The sequence below is a fragment of the Diaphorina citri genome, unplaced genomic scaffold, assembly GCF_000475195.1.
Source record: "Diaphorina citri unplaced genomic scaffold, Diaci psyllid genome assembly version 1.1 scaffold2640, whole genome shotgun sequence".
In the NCBI taxonomy this organism is placed as follows: Eukaryota; Metazoa; Arthropoda; class Insecta; order Hemiptera; family Psyllidae; genus Diaphorina; species Diaphorina citri.
The window spans coordinates 26,784-31,272 of NW_007380057.1; the positions used below are offsets into that span (position 1 = coordinate 26,784).

At 36.8% G+C, this 4,489-nt stretch overlaps 1 long non-coding RNA gene across 1 annotated transcript; it reads left to right on the forward strand.

Annotated features, from left to right (window-relative positions):
* The first annotated feature begins 2,626 nt into the window (after positions 1 to 2,626).
* On the forward strand, positions 2,627 to 4,234 carry LOC113471587. The gene is made up of 2 exons (XR_003394224.1): positions 2,627 to 2,793; positions 4,169 to 4,234. It is a non-coding gene; the product is annotated as an uncharacterized LOC113471587 (long non-coding RNA).
* The last annotated feature ends 255 nt before the right edge of the window (positions 4,235 to 4,489 follow it).

A 4,489-nucleotide genomic window follows, 5' to 3' on the forward strand; every position in this document is an offset into this window, starting at 1 on the left:
GTTTTGATACTGGTAGCGCGCTATAAATCACAAGATTGGTGTCATTCAACCTCAAATTTTTTCTCTTTTTTTGAGAAACGTAAAAAAATGTCCTTTGTAGATCTAAAGGGTCGCCACTGATATCTTGTATCTTGATTTGGTTGGAAATTTGGCAACGTTGTAATATCAGTTTTGATACTGGTAGCGCGCTCTAGCGATGTAATGATAAAACTTTTGAAATTTTCAAGGAGGTAAAGATTGATAGAAAAGTGTGATTTCTAAAAGAAAAGTGGAGCTATAAAAAAGTGATTTCTTTTTTCAATATTCAAAGTTGGTAATTTTTGGAACTATAAAATGAATTTTGGTTCCATATGAACATTATGAAGCTTTAGACTGCCATTCGGCTCCGATTTTCTGTAGGTAAATTCAAAATTTCAAAGGCCAGAGGCCAGAGGGAACGACAGGCTGCGATCAAAATGGCTCCCTCTTTGCAAATGTGCTTCATATTTCTACCTGTCCACTGCCTTCATACCTCCAGGAAATGTAAACAAATGATAACGAACGATAGGAAAATCGCAAAAGAGAGAAAATTTGAAATTTATTTTATCAAAATTAATTTTAATTTTAATTAATAATTAAACCTAGGTAGGTAATTAATCAATTAAATTGATTGTAAACCAGAGTGCCTTGTCAAATAAGTCAAAATGAAAATCATCCATATCTGTGGATTCCTGATTCTTCTGGTAATTAAACCTAGGTAGGTAATTTATCAATTAAATTGATTGTAAACCAGAGTGCCTTGTCAAATAAGTCAAAATGAAAATCATCCATATCTGTGGATTCCTGATTCTTCTGGAGATATGCTACATGTATGGTAAGAGCCATTAGGAGTAGGAAACATGTAGGAGGTGTTCTATTTTAGGAGGATACCTGGATACCTAGGTACCTACTAATTTCTTGTTTAGTAGGATAATAGGTAAAGTATCAAAGAGGTGGGTACGGCTAGCTATTTAGGTGTGTAAGTTAGGAATAAGGTGTAGCGGGAACACCTAGATATTGGAACAGCACCAAACTAAAGAGGACTGGGTGAAGTAGGTCCCTACAATAATGGTTCTACTATTAGCTCTATCTCTGATTAAATCTATGGGTGTGATAGATCAGTATTACTTTTTACCACTGGTTATGTGCACACCTAACTTTGCCTTGTCCCTGCCTAGTCCATGTGCTATAAATCACTTGTAACGAGTGGTTCTGTGAACTGTAGACCTCACTCAGATTCTTTTGCCTAAGCTCAGACTTTGTCTGGTAATTATGCAGAAGTCACGTCCGTGAAAAAGAAAAGCTCTTTTTTGTAATCAACCTAACCCTATAATAACACTAATCACTGCTCTAATTGTGAAAACTCCTTCTTGCATTTAACCTAACCCTATAATAACACTGGTCACTGCTTGTTTGTGCCAGTTCCTTTGGTAGCAATATTCCATGGATGTGACTACTGCACAAGTACCCTTTGCCTAAATCAGTGATCCTATGTAATACACATGTGTATCAAAACAAATAATGCAGTTTCTTTGTGTTATTATGTCACAACTTTGGTGCTCACTGCAGCATTGTAGGATTTTTCCAATATCTCAATAATCCTAAAATTTCACAGATCTCTGTCTCTGTCACATCCCTAGGTAAATGCTTAATATGTAGCTGTCTGCCTGCATGGAACTTACTCTTTGCATTGAGGACTTTCTTCTTGATTTTCTCTTCTGGTGTATCCTCCCAGAAACCATCAGTAGAAGCTGTGGTCACAATTTCAGCACAATTCCAGTACTTGGCTTTCTCATTAGTTTTAATGATGGAAGAGAACTTGGATCCCGGGGGATTTGTATAAGATGCTTCTGTATATCCGGCTGCCATGACAAAGAACTTGTTTGATGTCTCAGTGTACCCGGCTGCCATCAACTTGTAATTTACATTCAACACAAAGACATCAACGTTAAGAAATGAGTATCAACAAGTACATTGCTTTTTATTTGAAATTCATCACGTAACTTAATTTAATTCAAAATGTTATCACAGTAAATGAAATGAAATATTATTCAAGTAATAATTACTAATTAAAAGCACTTGAAACACGTTAAATTTAATAAAAATATTTCAAAAACTATTTAATAAAACACGAGACGAGACGAATTCACATGTCGTTTAGATTTGGCGTCCCTCGAACAAACTGAAGATTTTGTTGTTGTATGGCCTTGCAGCGTTGCCGCATCTTCTTGTTACCCTCAAGTTCATTGTTCGTTCGTTATTAACCCTCTACCTTCCCTCTTCAAATTCCAACAACTGCCACCCCTATATTTCTTTGAAACAAAAGGAATTTTATTTCTTATACCTACAAACTTCTAGAATCTCCTCATTTCATTACTTAACATGTTCTTTACTTTCTTCATTTTTCATTAGGGTAAAATTAAAAAGGAGTCCCTTTGTTTAATTTTTAGACCGTAAATAGGTAAGGACTAGCCCGGGTACCTAGAGGTAACTTTTAACAGTGATGGAGCACCAAAAAATTCACAATACACCGCGTCACATTAAAGTTAAGGAGAAAATTTTAATAATGTCTAGGAAAAACTTCAGAGATCGGATAATAACTAGTGGTGTCTATCAGAAACACTCTGAGGAATACCTCTGGCTTTGGTCCAGACTGCTTAAACCTATCCTAATAGCATCATTTGTCAGCTGGTTGTGTTGGAATATGGTTTACCATGATAGTAAACATCCAGGGGTTGACCCTAAACCTGTTCATCCAGCCAGTTTTCTGGACAGGTAAGATAAGCAGCTAAGCAGCATATTGATTATTGGGTACTTGTTCAGAAGTCACATCAATGGGAAATTGCTAATAAAAGAACTGTCACAAATGAGCAGTGATCATTGTTGTTATAGGGTTAGGTTAAACACAAAAGGAGTTTTTACCGTTTGAGCAGTGACCAGTGTTATTATAGCCATTATAGGGTTAGTTTAAACACAAAAAGGAGCTTTCTTTTTCATTTTTGTGGCTTCTGAATAATTACCGGATTAGGCCCGTTGCACACACAAAATCCAATAGTGAAGCACACGTCGGAATGGGAACTTGCACACACGCCGACCGGTGATCAGTGCCAGTCACTATTGGAATTTGGATGACCGGTAAAAAAACCGGTCGTCCAAAACCGGTGTGTGTGCAACGGGCCTTAAGTAATCTGATTGATTTTAAACTTTGGATTCAGATTAGTCAGTTAGATTGCTCATCAATGCAATTGGTTTAACTTTGTAATCTAATGACCAGCCACAATCAGAGTTTAACTTTTAAATGAAACAATCTGATTGGTTGATTTCAAACATTTTGGCCAATCAGATTGCTTCAATAGTTGAACTTAAACCAAAGCAAATTTAAACTGTCCTGGCGCCAGCCTAGTTAGCTTAGTTGGTAGTGCGTCGGCCTTGTAAGCGCTAGGCCACGGGTTCGATTCCCGCCCGGGGCAGATTTTATCCTGATGGTATAATGTTCGTTCTCGGAACGACTGGCTTCCTCCTATCCTGTCTTCCTTCTCTCTTCGATTTCGGGACGATAAGACCATAGCAGTTACAGTTCCCTCTGTAACAATTTATTTCAGATCTTCTTCCTAAAAAATTAGCATAGTACTTCCCTTTTATTCGTCCTTTCTTGGTAGCTTAATTGACATTTTTTTTTCTTTCGAGAAACGTGGATTTTATTATTCCTTTGTTCAGTCATAATTTTCGTAGGTATAAGTTACTCGTACGTATGAGAGGTGTCTACTAGTCTACTGTCGACCGGAGTAATTATAGTTTCGTGACAATTTTTGTTTGAAGCGATTTGATTTTCGTCCGATTTTTTTCCTTGCAAGTCGGCGGTTCAAGTGAAAATATTAACTTTCTCAAGTTCTCTGATCAGGACTGAAAAAATCATCGTAATAAACAGCTAAGAATCGACTCCAGAAGTGGTGAAATCCTGATAGTAATCGAAAGATTAGTTAGATCGTGAATAATTAAAAGGCGCACTCCTGTGCTCTCAGATTTTTACGTCAAAGTTTAATAGATACGAGTTTCAATAATTGATTTTCAATTTTTTCTCTCTCGGAAAATCGCAGTCTTAAAAAATCCGTGTCCAAATAGTGACTCTTTGGCTTTCCAATGTCTGCAGAATTCAATGTGCGAAAATTTCCATGAGACAGTTTCACCTTCGGCACTGATTCTGTGGCTTGCAACATTCCCTGAAAATCTAGAATGGAGCTTGATCTGTGAAAACCAATCAGGTATGTGGGAGTTTATATCATCAACAGTTAAAAATTTATCAACTTTATCAATGGGATTTTATGTCAACATTTTTATTTTCAAAATCATCGGAAAATTCACTTGGGGGTTTTAAAATCGCAATCCTGTTTGAAAAGGTTTGATAGAGGGAGCTGTAACTGCCAAGGTCTTATCGTACCGAAAACGAAGAGAGAAGAATGATAGGATAGGA